Here is an 18,962-nt window from a genome sequence, read left to right as displayed (position 1 = left end):
AGAAAAGAGGTGTGAAGCCATTTCAAGAGCAATGAGAAATCATATCCTCTTCCCTCCAGCTGCCTTCTTACCGGGGGTCACAGGGCTGACTGTCAGCACACACTCGCGCTTGGGGGTGTCAAATCCCACAGCAAACCCTCCTCACACACACACACACCAGAGCAAACAGGCTACTTATGGTGCTGCGTGTAAGTCCCTGGTCCCAGTGGAGCCTGGTAAGGAGAGTAAACATCTGTTGTTCCCAGTGGTACCTTCAGCATAAGACTGAGCATACTGCACCAATCTAGAAAGTCCTAAAGCTAATAACTTGCTCCCAAGCCCTTTCTTTCAAGTACTCCTTCCTCAACTAGTTATTGAGCCTCTGTGCTGTGCCAAATCTCGAGAACCCCTGGGAGCTTTGGAGGAACGCCAAACAGGATCCATCTAGAACTTAGGGTTCAAAGCCTCTGTCTGATAGAGGTATAAGGAAACCTGAAGACCACCCAAGGACAATCCTGCCCATGGGCAGTACGGGTACTAAGCTCCCCCAACTCTACCCCACCCTCTCTGTCCTTCACCTTCCAGATTCCAGGTTTTTCTATTAGAACTGATCCCCATACAGTAAGAAGTTATTATTCATTTAACTGTACAGAGTGAGAATGATCCAAGAAAGGGGCTTCTACTAATTGAACTCTCCAGTTACCTGTGGGCTACGCAGAAACCCCTTTCGGTTTAGGTCCTTGTCCTTGAACTGCTTTTTCCCTGTATTCACTTTCCTGCCCTAGTAGTCAAGACTGGTCCTGGACACGCTGTTTCTTGGACAAGTGAGGGAGAGGTGCCTCAGGCAAATGCAAGAGAAAAGGGGGAGCTCTGTGTCCTGAGTTCAACCAGGCTGTTTATATGATCCTTCTGAATTTATCTGACCCATTTGTGCTTCGGTTTCTTATTTGTAAAATGTGAAAAATAGCAACAGCCACTTCCTCACGTGGCTTTAAGAGGATAAATGAGATAATCTACATAACTTCCTTAGGACCAGTACCTGGCCTGGGATAAAGCATGATAACATGACATATTATTATTATTATTATTGCCCAGATACAAGCTGGAGTTGATTTGGTTCAATTTTTACAAGAAGGCATTTAAATAAAATCTATCCTGGTTCTGTAAATCCATGACCTAAATGGGTTTCCTTTTTGTCATACTAAAGCAGATACCCCAAACATCCCATATACTTGGGAGGCCCCCGGCCACTGACCCTGCTTTTCCTTCTTCCAGGGGAAAAAAAAATTCCGTTGAAAGGTCTTTCAAAAGTCTAGCCGCAGATCTATGTCATACTCTGACAGGGTAAAGGATTGCCCGCATATAGTGGTTCACTGCTCTCCTGAGGATAGTACTTTGATCTATGAAAAGTTCTTTAAACATAAAAACACTCCATGAAGTTTTCCAAGGGAGTCTGCAGGGGAAGTATTTCGATTTCACTGGAAAAGCTAAGCTCACTAGAGGTTCGTTTAGGGTTTTCTTTCCCCTCCTTAAAATCCAGCTCTAGAGGGTAGGAACTAGGTCCTGCAAAGTGTAGTCCTCGACATAGATGAACAGTCATCCAACCCAGTATCCATCTCCCTTTCTTTAAAAGAGAATCCTTGGGTGGCTCAGTCATTAAGCATCTGCCTTTGGTTCAGGTCGTGCTCCTGGGGTCCTGGGATCAATGTCATGGTCTCAGGCCTCTGGGATCAAGCCCCAGTGTCAGGCTGCCTGCTTGGCAGGAAGCCTGCTTCTCCCTCTCCCACTTCCCCTGCCTTGTGTTCCCTCTCTCACTGAATCTCCGTCAAATAAATAAATAAAAATAAAATAAAGTAAGAGAATCCTTGATTCTTAGACATGCCGTCAGATGTGGCTGGCAGATTCTGGTCAATGAGCTATAAAGTAATGTGTCATATGAAAGCTTTCCAGAATCCGCTTCTCTCTACGGCTCTGGGCTAGGATGGGGCACAGGAAAAGTGCGTAATTTTTGGAGGGTTGAAGGGAAGCAGCACTCATGTTTATACTCAGAAAGTCAATGTCAAGTCAGGTGACGTGGGAGCTCATGCACCTGGTCATGCGTCTGCTGGCTCACCATGTCAGCAGGACAAAGCATCTAGGTCTGTAAGAGTTCCTGCTGGATCCTGCTGCTTCTCCAGCTCCAGAACAAGGTACATGGTAGCTCCATGAGAGAAGGTGCCAGATTTTCCTATAGGTCACCAGTATCATCAGTGTGGAGGTTGGGAAGTAGCTAGAGATTAGTGTGGGCTCTCTCCTTTATCCTCGTGGGTTCCAGGGTGTCCTTTTTCTCTCTCACATTAGGCGTGTGTTGGTCAGGGTTCCACCAGGGAGACCAAACTCATAGGAGACATATATTAAGGAGATAAATATTTATTAAGGAGAACTATCACAGGAGGTAACTTACACGGACAGCTAGCAAGGCAAGTCCAAAATCTGTAAGGCAGGCCATCAGGAAGGGCAGGGCAGGCTGGACCTCTCAGGCACCAGGTGAAACTGCAGCCCAAAGGTGGAATTTCTTCATCTGGGAAGTCTTGAGTTCTACCTTTCACCTGATTAAACCAGGCCCACCAGATGATCAAGGATAATCTGCCTTGCTGAAACTGATTATACACTTCAGTCACATACACAAAACGCCTTCTGGCAACAGATTCCATGACTGGGGATAACAGCCTTACCAAGTTGACACAGAAATCTGACCATGAAAATGTCCATTGTTCCCTCAAAAGAGCCCATCCTGCTATCTTCAGGGCCGGATGCATACACAGAGAACACAAACAGTTTAACTCATGCCCACCCAGTTTCAACCCCGTATCTTTCAGGGAATGAGTGTGTTAGGATGGCCATTGCTTTGGTTAGTGCTCTGGTTACAGAATTGCATCAGTTTTGAGTCATCAGGAAGAAGCAACCAATTTTAATGTCTAACCCTATGCTCTTAAGGTAGAAAGGGGAGTACACTAATACCCAGATTTCCTCTAATTTTGAGTGCACAGAGGATCCTACTTCTCCACAACCTTGTCAACATGGAGTTTTCTAACTCTCATCCTGAAGCCACATAGGGGGTCTCCCTGTGGGGAGTGGGACAACATCACAACAAAATCTTAAAATACACAGTACTGTCTTAAGTAGTTGCTCTGTGGGTAATGGGGAAACTGATCACAGAAGTTATAAAGACAGTGGTAAAATATTTGGTAACACTGTTACCTGCAAAAACTTGGGGGAAGATTATGGACCAATGAATAAGCACCGGTGGAAAATTGGTGACAAGTCTGATGATGAATTATGTGAACAGAATTCTCTAAATGGGCAAAAAATGTGAAGATACCTGTATCCCATGGGAATGTTCAATGAAGCATGACCTCAGTAGAGGAGGATTTTAACAACTAACTGGATAGGATGACTTGTTCTGTGGATACTAGTTAGCTTCTCTTTCCATCCACTCCATCGTCCTCTGGTAGCCTCCAGAACAAAGAGACCTTGATGGCAGGGATAGTCATGCATGGATTCAGCAGCACAGATTTCCATTCACCAAGACTGATCAGGTTGTGGCCACTGCTCGGTGCCTGTCTGCCAGCAACCAAAGCAAGACTGAGTCCCCAATATGGCGCCACTGCCCAGAATGAATAGCCAGCCATCCAGTGGCAGGTTGATTATATTGGACCACTTCCATCATGGACAAGGCAACATGTTCATTCATACTGGGAACACACTCTGGATATGGATTTGTCTTCCCTGAACGCAGTGTTTCTGCCAAAATTCCCATCCTGGGACTGACATCCTTATCCACTGTGATGGTATTCCACAGGGCACTGCTTCAGGTCAAGGAACTTACTTCATAGCAAATGAAGTGAGGCAATGGGCCCATGCTCGTAGAATTTATGGTATAACCATGTTCCCACCCTGCCTCGCCCCTCTCTTGAGAGAATGGTCTTTTGAAGACCTAGGTAGACTAGCAGCTAAGTGGCATAGAACTTGACCAAGTTGTGTTCTATGTTTTCTGGAAAGCAGAAATGAAAGATGATGAATTTGGGTATTCAAGCAGAGGGAACTTCTTAGGCAAAGTATTGAAGGTGAATCCTAGTTCCTTAGGAGAAACTGCTTATAGTAAAATGAGAGAGGAGAGAGAGAAATTAATTTCTGAGCAAGAAGGTGCCAGAACTTGAAGATTTAGAAAATGCTCAGCCTGTCCATATTGAAGAAAGAAAGAGAGAGAGAGAAAGAAGCAAACAATCAGGAAGGAAGGAGGGAGGGAGAAAGGAACAGAGGAGGGGAGGGGAGAGAAGGAAGGAAGGAAGGAAGGGAGAGAAAGAGAGAGAAAGCATGTCCTAGAAAGAATACCAAGGATATGACTGGAAAATTATTTGATAATGAGATCACAGTTTTGACTCATTGGTTTAAGCAGCCATCCCTGCAGGAGTGAGGTACAGAGACAATATTGTGTCAGCAGGGACCCTACCCATACGGAGTAAAGGGGGTAGAGGTGGGACGAAATGAAGGAAGGCTGTGGGAATTCTGAGATTCTACAGGATGGGACAATAGGCTATTGGCTATAGGGCTGCCAACATGCATTATATGAGTAGTCAAGAAAAGGAAAGAATGGCCCCAAGGGTGATTTAGAAATTCAGAGGGCTGTCACTGCCATCACAGGCCTGGGGGACAGGACCATCTCCTTCTTGTTTTCGGAAGGTAAGCCTGTCTCCTCGTTTTCAGGGGGCCAGGGGCAAGGCCATGACACAGAGCCTCAGAGGACGTGCCCCAGTGGTCCTGGAGAGCAGAGATGATGAAGCCAAGGAGGCTTATTCTTGAGCCTTCAGATCTGATGGGGGAAGAAAACAGACCTAATGGAATTCCCCTTGCTAGATTTAAGACTTGCTTGGGACCCATCACCCCTTTTGTCCTGTCATTTTTCTCCCCTTGGGAATGGGAATGTCGGTCCCATGTCTGTCCTACCATGATGATTTGGAAGCACCTAGCTTGACTGGTTTCACAGATTCACAGCTGGAAAGGTACTTTGCTGCGGGATGAATTGTGCCTCCAATCTTACCCATTCCTGATTTATAGGATATTAATAGGAGACTGTGAGGCTGATGCTAAAATGACTTACGAATTTGGGGACTGCTGGGAAGAAGTGAATGTTTTGCATTTGAAAAGGACACGAGGGCACCTGGGTGGCTCAGTCAAGGCACAGGTCATGATCCAAGGGTCCTGGAATAGAGCCCCTTGGGATCCCTGGGATCCCTGCTCAGCAAGGAGTCTGCTTCTCTCTCTGCCCCTACCCTGCTTGCACGCGTGCGCACACACACACACACACACACACACTCTCTCTCTCTCTCTCTCTCTCTCTCAAAAATAAATAACTTTTCTTTAAGTTTACAAAGGAAGAAAGAAAAGGACATGAATTTGGGGACCAGAGAGCAGAATCACATGGACCTAATGCATGCCTTCAAAATTCCTATGTCCAAGCCCAGATACCTAGTGTGACTATATTTGGGAAGATACCTTCATGGAGGTAATTAAGGCTAAATAAGGCTATAAGGTTGAGGCCCTGATGCATTATAACTGATGTCCTTATGAGAAGAGAGAAAGAAAGAGAGAGACACCAAAGGCCAACATGCAGAGAAAAGACCAGGTGGGGGTCATAGCCACAGCAAACCCAGGAGAGGGGGCTCAGGAGAAACCAATCCTGCCAGTGCCTTGATCCTGGACATCTGGCCTCTGGAACTTCGAGGGAACACATTTCTGTAGTTTAAGCTGCCCAGTGGGTGGTATTCTTTGACGCAGCACTGGAAGATGGACACAGGCTGTACATGACAAGGTGTTAAAAAAAAAAAAAATTGAGCTCATGAAAGAATTGGCTGTCTTCCAAGTAAAAGTGGGACAGAGTAGAAAGAACACAAAATATTCAGGATTTTGCAAAGTTAAAAGACAAATTCTGTGTGACTTTGAAGAATAAAAGCCTAAGCTTGAAGAATGCCTGTTAAGTGGGGGCACTTGGATGGCTTAGGCAGTTAAGTGTCTAACTCTTGGTTTCGGCTCAGGTCATGATCTCTTGGTCATGATGTCATGGTCCTGGGATTGAGCCCCCAGTCGAGTCCCCCAGAAGACTCTGTGCTCTCCAGATTCTCTCTCCAGATTCATCTCCAGATCCTCTCTCTCTCTCTCTTTCCCTCCTACTCAATCTCTCTCAAATAAATAAATAAAATCTTAAAAAAAAAAAAAAAGAATGCCTCGAAGAGATGAATGACCATATTTCTAAAAATCAACTTTATTTACAAACAATCAAATTCACATGTTGTAAGGGTACCGTTTGGTGAGTTTTGGCAACTCCATGTAGCCAGTCAAGATATACAACATTTTCACATCCCTTTCCCAACCTCTCTCTACCCTGGCCCCCATCAGCAACTGATCTGCTTTCCATCACTACAGATTAAATGTGGTTTGCTTAGAATTTCATGTCATAAACTCATACAGTATATACGCCTTTGTGTCTGACTTCTTTCACCCAGCATAATATTTTTTAAAATTCATTCATGTTGTTATGTGTGTCAAAAAGTCATTATGGGGACACCAGGGTGGCTCAGTGGGTTCAGCATCTGCCTTCGGGCCCGGTCATGGTCCCTGGGTCCTGGGATCAAGTCCCACATTAGGTTCCAGCTTCTCCCTCTGCCTGCCATTCCCGCTACTTATGCTCAATCTCTCTCTCTCTCTCTCTCTCTTTCTGACAAAATCTTTAAAAAAAAAAAAAAAAAAGAAAGTCATTATGTTTTTTGCTAAGTCATATACCATTGTGGGGACTACAACAATTTTTTTCATCCATTCATATACTGATGAAAATTTGGATCAAATGCACTTTTTCCCTATGTAAATTAAAGCTGCTTTGAACAATCACAAACAGTCCTCTGTGTAGACATGTGTTGTTAACTTCCCTTGGGTAATTTATCTAGATCAGAACTGCTGGGTCTTAGGACGTGTAGATGTTTATCTTGATAAGAGAATGCCGAAGAGTTTTCTAATATGCTTGTCCCATTTTACCTTCTCAGCAGCCTTATATGACATTTCCAATCACTTCACCTACTCATCAACGTTTGGGGTGCTCCGTTTTTTCATTGTAGCCATTCAAATTTATATACATTTATATTTATATTACATGAATGACGCATTTCAAGTTAAATTTCAAATTAAATTTGAATTTAACTTGTATTTTCTCTGATGTTTAATGATGTTGAGTGTTCTTGCATGTGCTTACTGACCATTCATATATCCCTTTTTGTGAACTGTCTGCTCAAATCTTTGGTTCATATTATATTGGGCTATTTGTCTTCTTGTTCTGAGCTTATATATCCTAAATACTTAGGATATACATAAAGAACTACTATATGTATTTTATGTACGTATGGGATATTTTCTTTCAATCTGTGGTTCCTATTTCCAGCCTCCAAATGATGTCTTTCATATAATTCCTGGTTTAATAATGATAAAGTACTTTCAGTGTTAATACAAATACAAACAAACAAAAACAGAACCACTTTGCTTCTCCCAGAGTCATAAAAGTTTGTACCTATATATTTTTCTAGGAGATTTACAACTTTAGCATTCGTCATTACATGAATGACGCATTTCAAGTTAAATTTTGTGTATGGCATGAGGAAAATGTCAAAATTCTTTTCCTTCTTTTAAAAACGTCAGCACAGTTTTGCTAGTTCAGTCGTTAGAGCACACAACTCTTAATCTTCGGGTCATGTTTAAACTCTTACATTGGGCATAGTTTCTACTTTAAAAAAATAAAAATAGGGGTGCCTGGGTGGCTCGGTCATTAAGTGTCTGCCTCCAGCTCAGGTCATGGTCCCTGGGTCCTGGGATTGCACCCCACATCAGGCTCCCTGCTCAATGGGAAACCTGCTTCTCCCTCTCCACTCCCCCTGCTTGTGTTCCCTCTCTGTCTGTCTCTCTCTGTCAAACAAATAAATAAAACCTTCAAAAAATTAAATTAAAATAAATAAAAATAAAAATAAACAAAAGACTGCATTTTCTCTACCGACTTTTAATGACTCCTGGGTCTATTTCTCTTGTCTGATTTTTCTTCTACTTACGAGGCTTATCTTCCTGATGTTTTGTATTTAGTAATTTCTTTTGTATCCTGGATATTGTGAAGTTTATACTGTTGAGATTCCTGATTTTGTTATCTTCCTTTAATAAGTTTGAGCCTTGCGCTGATGGACAATTCAACCCACTGTTGAGTAAGATCCTGTCAAGTTCTGTTTGTAAGCTTTGTTAGGGTCTATAGTGACCCCATCACCAAGGCATGGCCTTTCTTGGTCTCTACTGAGTGGTTAGTGAGGACTCTTCACTGTGGCCCTGGGTGGGTTCTAGAATTGTTCAGCTTTTAGCTCTCCAGTTGCTCTCTTGCTCGAACTTCCAGAATTTCATCCCATGCACAGCAGATGGTTATTCAGCTAAAAAACCCAGGGAACCCATAGACAGATTCTTGGAGCTTTCTTCTGTAGCATTTTCCTCCCTGGATCTCTTCTCCACAATTTCTAGCCACCTGGACACCCTGAATTCTTAGCTCTGCTTTCTTAACTCATTGAGACAACTACAGTTCTTCTTGGCACCCCCTTCCTGCTTCCCGGTTCCAGATGTGACTCCAGGTAGAAAGGGAGGCCATCGTAGAGCTCAGTTTCTTTTTGTCAGTGATCAAAGTCCTGGGCTGCTTCATCCAATATCTGAAAACAGTTGTTACCCAGTTTTCTAGTTGTGTAAAGCCAGAGGTGAATCTGGCCCGGGTTCTTCATCACGGCCAGAAGTAGTCCTGATTTGCAACTTTTCAACTAGAGAAAAAGACTCAAGGTTAAGAGTGTAATATGTGGCTCTTGTACCAAGACCAACAGACCTGGGGTGCCTTCCATAAGTCAAACAGCAAAGAGAGAGATGTGCTTGACCACGCTGGAGTTTGGGGAACCTTGCCCTAGAAAGAATGAAAGATGTGGCTCCCGGCTGACAGAGATTGCTAGAATCAAATAGATAATATCCCTATTAGAGTTTGGTGAGTTTTGGCAACTCCATGTAGCCAGTCAAGATATACAACATTTTCACATCCCTTTCCCAACCTCTCTCTACCCTGGCCCCCATAACTATTTCAGACCTAAAATGACTCTGGGTCACCCAGATGCCCACACACAGAAAATGATCTCATCGAGGTAACAGCACACTCCACAATGCTCATTTCAGATTTGGCCGAGCAGTAGACTAGAAAAGGAGGAGCCTACACGAAGGCAGAGCTAAGGGCCATGGAGAACAGTGAGCAAAAGATTTCCTTCTAAAAGTATTTTCAGGGGCCCCTGGGTGGCTCAGTGGGTTAAAGCCTCTGTGTTCGGCTCAGGTCATGATCTCAGGGTCCTGGGATTGAGCCCCGCATTGGACTCTCTGCTGAGCAGGGAGCCTGCTTCCCTTCCCCTCTCTCTGCCTGCCTCTCCACCGACTTGTAATCTCTGTCTGTCAAATAAATAAATAAAATCTTTAAAAAATATATTAAAAAAATAAATAAATAAAAGCATTTTCAGGGTCTAATGAAGGAGTAGTCCTCCCTCTCAAGACATACAGCCTTCACCATATCTGCCAATGGGATTGCAGAAGTGATACATGAACCAACGACTCTTGTGGGCTGTCCATTTTTTTCTCATCAGAAATGGGGCTATTGATTGCTGTTATCATATCTATGTCCTACCCTTGCATATTGGTCATGTGACACAGAATGGAAGAGGATAAACTATATTTTTATTTCAGAGGTCTTTGGATCAACAGTAACCACATCTGAATAATCTGATAAGCACTACATATAGCGCCTTGATATGAAGACCATTTTGCACCACTCCTGGATTTTGATCTTCATGCCATGATTTTTTTTTTTAGATTTTTTTTATTAATTTTTTATTTTTTCAGTGTAACAGTATTCATTATTTTTGCACCACACCCAGTGCTCCATACAATCTGTGCCCTCTCCAATACCTACCACCTGGATCCTCCAACCTCCCACACCCCGCCCCTTCAAAACCCTCAGATTGTTTTTCAGAGTCCATAGTCTCTCATGGTTCACCTCCCCTTCCAATTTCCCCCAAATCCTTTCTCCTCTCCATCTCCCCTTGCCCTCTGTGCTATTTGTTATGCTCCACAAATAAGTGAAACCATACGATAATTGACTCTCTCTGCTTGACTAATTTCACTCAGCATAATCTCTTCCAGTCCTGTCCATGTTGCTACAAAAGTTGGGTATTCGTCCTTTCTGATGGAGGCATAATACTCCATAGTGTATATGGACCACATCTTCCTTATCCATTCGTCCTTTGAAGGGCATCTTGGTTCTTTCCACAGTTTGGCGACTGTGGCCATTGCTGCTATAAACATTGGGGTACAGATGGCCCTTCTTTTCACGACATCTGTATCTTTGGGGTAAATACCCAGGAGTGCAATTGCAGGGTCATAGGGAAGTTGTATTTTTAATTTCTTGAGGAATCTCCACACTGTTCTCCAAAGTGGCTGCACCAACTTGCATTCCCACCAACAGTGGAAGAGAGTTCCCCTTTCTCCACATCCTCTCCAACACATGTTGTTTCCTGTCTTGCTAATTTTGGCCATTCTAACTGGTGTAAGGTGGGATCACAATGTGGTTTTAATTTGAATCTCCCTGAGGGCTAGTGATAATGAACATTTTTTCATGTGTCTGATAGCCATTTGTATGTCTTCACTGGAGAAGTGTCTTTTATATCTTCTGCACATTTTTTTATATGATTGTCTGTTTTGTGTGTGTTGAGTTTCAGTTCTTTATAGATCCTGGATATCAACCTTTTGTCTGTACTGTCATTTGCAAATATCTTCTCCCATTCCATGGGTTGCCTCTTTGTTTTCTTGACTGTTTCCTTTGCTGTGCAGAAGCTTTTGATTTTGATGAAGTCCCAAAAGTTCATCTTCACTTTTGTTTCCTTTGCCTTTGGAGACATATCTTGAAAGAAGTTGCTGTGGCTGATATCAAAGAGATTACTGCCTATGTTCTCCTCTAGGATTCTGATGGATTCCTGTCTCACATTGAGGTCTTTTATCCATTTTGAGTTTATCTTTGTGTATGGTGTAAGAGAATGGTCGAGTTTCATTCTTCTGCATATAGCTGTCCAGTTTTCCCAGCACCATTTATTGAAAAGACTGTCATTTTTCCACTGTATATTTTTCCTGTTTTGTCGAAGATTAATTGACCATAGAGTTGAGAGGGTCCATATCTGGGCTCTCTACTCTGTTCCACTGGTCTATGTGTCTGTTTTTATTTCATGCCATGATTTAATGAGAATTGGAGATCATCTCCCTTGTTGAGGGTGGAGCGTATCACACAGTGGGAAAAAGAACGAACTCAAAATCTGGTGATCCGATTTGTGGTCTGTGGGAAACATGACCGGTGCCTGCCAATATTCCATTCTCTCTTACTTTGGGCTACCCAGATGACTGCGCTTCTCTAGCCTGCTGAAATTAGGATGGCTGTGTGGAATTAAAGTGGAAATGACACACAGCCCTTTGGGGCAGAAGCATTTCATTCCATTTCAAGAATTCCTGGCTCTCTCCTCCTCTATTAAGTTGGACCCTATGTAACCCGTAGAAAGGGCATATCATAAGTGTTGCCTCCATCAGACTATGAAGAACAGAGGCCCTCTGCCAACCAACTTGGGATATCTAGCTTCAGGGAGAAATTCAAATTTGTTCTTTTACGTCACGAAGAGGCATTGGTTGTTTTGCTACTAACTCATCACAGCTTAGCTTATGCTAATACACTCCTGTTTTAAGTGATTCTGTAGAATATGAGATTATTCAGAAACTCTAATACCAGCCCAGAAAGACAGACCTGTACTGAGTGCAATGGGTAGGACTTGTTCATTACCTGCCTTCCTTGATAGACCACGAATTTCATGAGGGCATGGATTCTCTATTTTATTTACTGCTCTCTCTCTCCAGGACCTAGGATAGCACCAAGATAAGGTAGGTTCTTAATGCTTATTTTTTAAATGAATTAGTGTTGCCTGAGCAGAACAAATTAATGCTATTATACCCCATTTCATAATCTCAGAGCAATAACCTGATTGTTTCCATAGTCCTATAAGCAATAATTAAAGATTATCACCACTTATGTAAATCAAACTCATCCACATCTTCAAAAGAAAAAACACTGATTTTACCAGTATTTTTCTCATCTTTATACTGGGCCAATCCTGCAAACAAATATAAAACTTGCCACCCACACAAAATTTCATTTTCCTCCTCAAAAAATTAATACACAGTGAAAGAAAACAAAATTTTTCACCCTTATGGAGAGGGAAAAATACTCTTTCCTAGCGACTGTGAAAAATATGGACATTATGCGGATTATGTGAACACATACAAAATGTACTCTCTGGAAAGCAGTGATTTTTTTTTTTTTTAATGTAGTGGGGTTACAGGGAGACCAACATATGTGCAGGAAATGTTATTAATTAATTTATAATTTAATGAATGCTTTATCTAAAATGTAGTCTTCACTAATTGACTAAAGCAGTGAGATAGTAGGTATTTAATTCAAACTTAGAGCAATTGTTTTGACAAGGTTAAGTTGTATTTGCTTCTTGGTCAACTTGTATTTTAATAATTGAACTCAAGTGTTAGAGCTACTTTGAGATCCACTATGCCACAGTATCATGGTGAACCAAGACTTTGAATCTACATTTTATGCAATACATAATTCACCAAAAAACTTAAGAACATTTGCTATATATTTTCTCTGACTTTGAAAGAAAACTTATCCTAGTTTTTCTTTTATGCACTCTGACTGAAGAAATAAAGAACTCAGGTGTTTGCAATGAAGATAAATAGGACTCTTCTCTAACACAGGTAAATGCATACCTATCATTAAGAACAGTAATACAGGGGCACGTGGGTGGCTCAATCAGTTAAGCAATTTTCTTTTTCTTTTTAAAGATTTTATTTATTCATGAGGCGGTGGGGGTAAGACCACGAGCAGGTGGTGGGTAGGGACAGAGGGAGAGGGAGAAGCAGACTCCCTAGCACGCAGGGAGCCCATAGCAGGGTTTGGATCCCAGGAGAACCTGAGCCAAATGCAGATGCATAACCAACTGAGCCACCCAGGGACCCCAAGTGACTCTTGATCTCAGGTCCTGTGTGCATCTCAGCTCAGGTCTTCATCTCAGGGCTACAAGATCAAGCCTCACACTGGGCTCCAAACTGGGCACAGAGCCTACTTTTAAAAAGGGTGGGGGGCACATGGGTGGCTCAGTGCATTAAGCTTCTCTTGATTTTGACTGAGGTCATGATCTCAGGGTTATGAGATGGAGCCCTGCATGGGGTTCCTGGCTGGGTGTGGAGCCTGCTTAAGATTCTTTCTCTATCCCTCTCCTCGCCCTCTGCCCCTCCCCGCATTTCACCTCCGGCCCTCAACCCTCACTCTGTCTAAGGCAGGACAGGTTACTCTCTGCCCAGGGAGGTCAACACAAAGAGGAGTTTATTTCCCAACACCAAGTTGGAAGACAGACCAATAATCTGCCTTAAAGTGCTGACAGAGAGTAGCCATCAAATCAGATCTGAATACTCACCAATGTTATCTTTCAAGAAGGAGGATGAATAAAGCCATTTTCATTATCTGTAGCCTGTCCCTAGAGAAACCTGTAAAAATTGCCCCAGGGCAAAAAACTGATGATTCCCAGGAGGAAGCTCAAAGGTATAGATGAGAGAGAATGCACAGAAGGGTAAACAGTAAAGGTAGTGTGTCCTTGCGGGAACTACTCTGCAGCATTTTTAAGGAGACGTGCATGTTCTTCCAAATCTCAAATCCCAAGAAAACCGGGTGAGACACTGAGAAAATTGAGAAAAGCATAATCCCTGCGGTGAGGCTTAGAGTTTAATCAATACAGCGATATTATTGGTTCAAAGGAATCCGCCAACATGGAGTAGAAAGCAAGAAAGCAGGAAATGCTAGCAGGTGCCAGGAGGGTGGAGGAGAGAAGTCACCGTGACCTTGTCCGTCTGGCAGGAAGCCACCACGTTGTAAAGGTGGCCTGTCTGCTGCCAACAAGTCACCCCTGCAAATAAAATTAAGATCAAGAAATTTATATGCATAATACATTCCCTACAGATCCTTTGAGTAGCATTCTAAAAAGTGACAATTTTGGTAGCAAAATTAAGTCCTTGTATGGGCCACACCAATACGTGATTCTGTGAAGTGCTATTGGTCTTGGTAGGAGATTGGAATGTTACCTTTTTGTTTGGATGCTACCCAGCGATAGTTGCTGGGTTTTCTACTGTTTGAATCTTCACTCTAGGCTACCGTTAGAGCCTACCTTCTCGCCTCAATGGAAGTCTTGCTTTTCCCTCTGATTCCTGTTCTTGCTGACTAGATGAAACATTTAGAAAGAGGTCCTTACACTTTACCTTTCACAGGTCCCAGGTGTTGCTGAGATCCTTTAGAATTGTTAAGTACCAGGCTAACTTATTAACATTCACCTTAACCTTCATCTGACAAATTTCAATTATTTTCAAGTATATTTAATCCCTAACAATGAAGGGCTCCTTGCTGCTGTGGCTCCTCTCCTCCATCTTCAAATTTCTACTTCAATTCAGTGAGAGCATTTGTTTCAAAATAAGGCATGGGGTGGGGGGCGGAGCACCTGTCTGGCTCAGTTGGAAGAGCATGCAACTCTTGATGTCTGGGTTGTGAGTTCAAGCCCCATGTTGGGTGTAGAACTTATTTTAAAAATAAATTAATTGAAACTTTTAAAAAATAAGGCATGGGATAGAATATTCTCTGACATTTAGGTTTCAAAATATCTTTGCATTCATTTTCTATTGCTACACAGCAAAAGAAATCTCACAATTTATAAAACCACAAGGTATCACCTCATGCCTCTTAGAATGGCCATCATCAAAAAGACAAGAGGTAAATGCCAAGTAAGGACATGGAGAAAAAAGGACCCTCGTGCTGTTGGTGGGAATATACATTGGGCCAACTGCTCTGGAGGACCATCAAAACTTAAAAATAGAACTACCATATAAGCCAGCAATTCCACTTCTGGGTTTATATTCAAAGGAAATGAAAATACTGGCTTGAAAAGATATCTGCACCCCCATGTTCCCTGCAGCATTTACAACAGCTAAGACATGGAGACAACCAAAGTGTCCGTCAATGGATGGATGGATAAAGAAAACATGGTATATATACACAATGGAATATTTCTAAGCCATACAACATGAGGACATCCTACCATTTGCAACAACACGGATGGACCTTTGAAGGTGTAATGGTGAATGCAATAAGTCAGGAGAAGATAAATACAGTGTGATCTCACATTCTATGTGGAATTTTGTGGAATTTCTTTTTTGAGAGAGGGAAAGAGATGAGACTTGTGGTTACCAAAGGCAGAGGTTGGGGTCGGAGGGACAGAAGGAAGGTCATCAAAAGGTATAGACTTCGGGTTACAGGATGAATAAGTACTAGAAATATAACGTACAACATGATGACTATCGTTAACACTGCTTGTAGGCTACACAGGACACTTACAAAAGTAAATCCCAAAAGTTCTCATAACAAGGAAAACATTTTTTTCTTCCTTTCCTTTTTATTGTTATCTATAGCATATGAGATAGCTTGACTAACTTGGGTCTTTAATTACATCAGCAAAAGCTCTTTACATCAGTATCTGGATTAGTATCTAGGTGACTGCTTGACTAATGGGGAGGGTGAGCTGAGAAGGGCTCATCTTTACAGTCCTGCACATTATGCTCTCCTCACAGATGAATGATAAATGGTACATCAACCGGAAATCAAGTTGTTGGGTCACAGTTCTTCCCTCTCAATGACGCACACCATTTATTCCATTGTCTTCTATGTTCTACGGATGCTATTAAGCTACTGGAATGCTCTTTCATATATAAATAGCCCCTTTTTTTTTGTCCCCTGCTGGAATCTCTTAAGAATGTCTCTCCAGTCTTTGACTTGATGATCCTTGGCAGAATTCTCCCGGAGCTATCCTCCAAACCTTTTACTGTTTCCTACATGATTACCTGCCTCTGTATTTTAGCTGTCTGTTGTGAGATTTTTTTTTTCAAAGTACTAATTCTGTGCTCTAGAGAGACCATCCTCTTTTTAAGTTCTTCTATCCAATTTTCAAAGGCAGAGAGGATGGTATCTTGCTCCCTAAGTACTTTTAATGCTCTAGTTTTATCTCCTTGAGAGTTCCCAAGCGTTTTTATTTGAATTCCCCTCCATTAACTCTAGTTCATTCAAAGCCATCTGTTCTGATCAGCTAGGTCAAGCTCTTGCCTGTTGCACAGTCCCCTTGAACAGGTCATAAATTTTCTTCACCTGTTCATGGCCCTGTCTTGCATCCATACTTGTGCAGGTCAGGTAGTCAGGGGTCTCCCTACTGGGGCGACTCTGCAGGCATGGCATTTCCCATACTTGTGAGGCCAGATACATAAAATGAAAACCTCTTACCTTTTTTGGTTTTTTGTTTTTTGTTTTGTTTGAGGTACTGAGAGACTGTTTCCATTCTCCACAGCTCACAGAAGCAGTATTCTCTAAGTTACAGAAAAAGAGATCTGTTTTATCTGTTGCCATAGCTTACCCCCCAGCTCCACAGGGGGTCAGAAGAAACAGGAGGTCCCTTCGAGGACCTCACTAAGTAGCTGCTTTCAGTAGCAATGGGATTTCTCTGCCTCTGACCCTTCGGGGTCAACATTATCATCTTCGTCCCAAGTTGAGTCAAGTCTGAAAGGTGAGTTTCTGGGAGAAACCGTACTAGGATCCAGCACAGGTTTGATGTTTGAGCTTAAATTAGCACAATCAGGTGAAAATATTTTAATAAATACATGACTGATTTTTTTTTCCTTTTTTTTCAGCCTAGTTGATAATAAACAGAGAAGACATTCTATCAGGATCCCAAGCAAGATTTCCGGGAAAATGGCAGCCCAGGTGCCTGAGCCTAAACCTCCCCACACTTGACTTTGTGCTACACGTTTAGAAAAGATGGGGCTGTATCTTCATCTGGGCTCTGGGAAGAAGAAAAGATCAGCAGTAGAGGAGAAAATATGCTTTGCCAATAATTTTGAGGTTAAAACACAAGTTTTAAGGCTCCCTAAGGAAAAAGCAGCAGGCAGATGACAGTAGATGACTATCAGACCAATCTTTGCTGCAGGCATTAAGAAGGACAAACCTTCTCCCTAGTGTCTTATGTCTTGCTCTGCTCAGGGTGACAGAGAGCTGAGCCCCCACACCCAACTGATAGACTATCACACACACACACACACACACACACACACACACAAAGGGAGAGAGAGAGAGAGAGCAAATTTTTTCAGATGGGACAACACAGTTAAGCCTTGAACAACACGGAGGTTAGGGGCACCAATCCCCCATGCAGCCAAATATCTGAATTCAATTTTGACTCTGAAAAAACTTAATTACTAATGACTGCTATTTACCAGAAGCCATACCAACAACATGAATAATCCATTAACAAATTTCTGTTTGTTATATGTATTATATACTGTATTCCTACAATAAACTAAGCAAGGGAAAAATTGTTAAGAAAATCATAAGGAAGAGAAAATACATTTACAGGGCTGTACTATAAAAACGTCTGCATCTAAGTGGAGCTGCGCAGTTCAAACGTGTGTTGTTCAACGGTTAACTGTATATTTATGGCAATTATCTTTTAGTGCCAGAGTTACAGATCATGACTACTTCCTGTAAATTTTTTATACTGCCTAAAATTTATTTCATGAGAATAATTTTTTTTTACAATAAAAAGCAATTTTTTATAAAATATAATGGCTGTTACTGCCCTGATTTTTCTGGACTTGTCTGGGAGGAATAATTTGAGGCTCCCGAGAGCCCTTGTTTTCTTGGGGGGGGGGGGCTGCTTTTTAAGTGGACTCCACACCCAGTGCGGAGTCCAATGTGGGGCTTGAATTCAAAACCATGAGATCAAGACCTGAGCTAAGATCAAGAGTGGGATGCTCAACTGACTGAGCCACCCAGACACCCCCTGAGAGACTTTATTTTATTGTGGGATTGCTATTCCATGCTATGAGAGTTCACTGAATTGATAGTTATGATTGTGAAATCAAAAGATCAAGGTATCTGGAAACATCAAAGATCAAAGCATTTGGAAATACATAGATAACTGCCTTGTTTTCGTTATTAAAATATTTAGTATTTGGGGGCACCTAAGTGGCTCAGTCTGTTAAGCCTCTGCCTCCAGCTCAGGTCCTGATCCCAGGGTCTTAGGATCGAGTCCTGCATCAGGCTCCCTGCTCAGCGGGGAGTCTGCTTCTCCCTCTCTCTGCCATCCCACCATGCTCGTGCTATCTTGCTCTGTCTCTCAAATCAATGCATAAAATCTTTAAAAAATATATTTTGTGTTTGGTAAACAGAGTCTTTCCTGATATACCGGTCCTATTACTTGGATTCAAAATACTTGAGGCGCCTGGGTGGCTCAGTGGATTAAGCCTCTACCTTCAGCTCAGGTCATGATCCCAGGGTCGTGGGATTGAGCCCTACATCGGGCTCTCTGCTCAGCAGGGAGCCTGCTTCCCTCTCTCTCTCTCTCTGCCTGCCTCTCTGCCTACTTGTGATCTCTGTCTGTCAAATAAATAAATAAAATTTAAAAAAAAAAAAAACCTAATTGAGAGGTGCCTGGCCAGCTCAGTCAGTAGAGCAAGTGACCCTTGATCTTGGGGTTGTGAGTTTGAGGCCCATGTTGTATGCAGAGATTATGTAAAAAGAAAAAAATCTTTAAAAAAACTTAATTCACTGGGAATTCACTATTATACATAAAAACAAAATGGAATATACCCTGATACATCACGATTCTTTTTCTGCTTTACTCGCTCATTCACCAAATCAGATGTATAGGCATCACAGA

The sequence above is a fragment of the Mustela nivalis genome (genome assembly GCF_964662115.1).
Source record: "Mustela nivalis genome assembly, chromosome: 3".
In the NCBI taxonomy this organism is placed as follows: Eukaryota; Metazoa; Chordata; class Mammalia; order Carnivora; family Mustelidae; genus Mustela; species Mustela nivalis.
Note: the sequence above shows the minus strand (reverse complement) of the source record.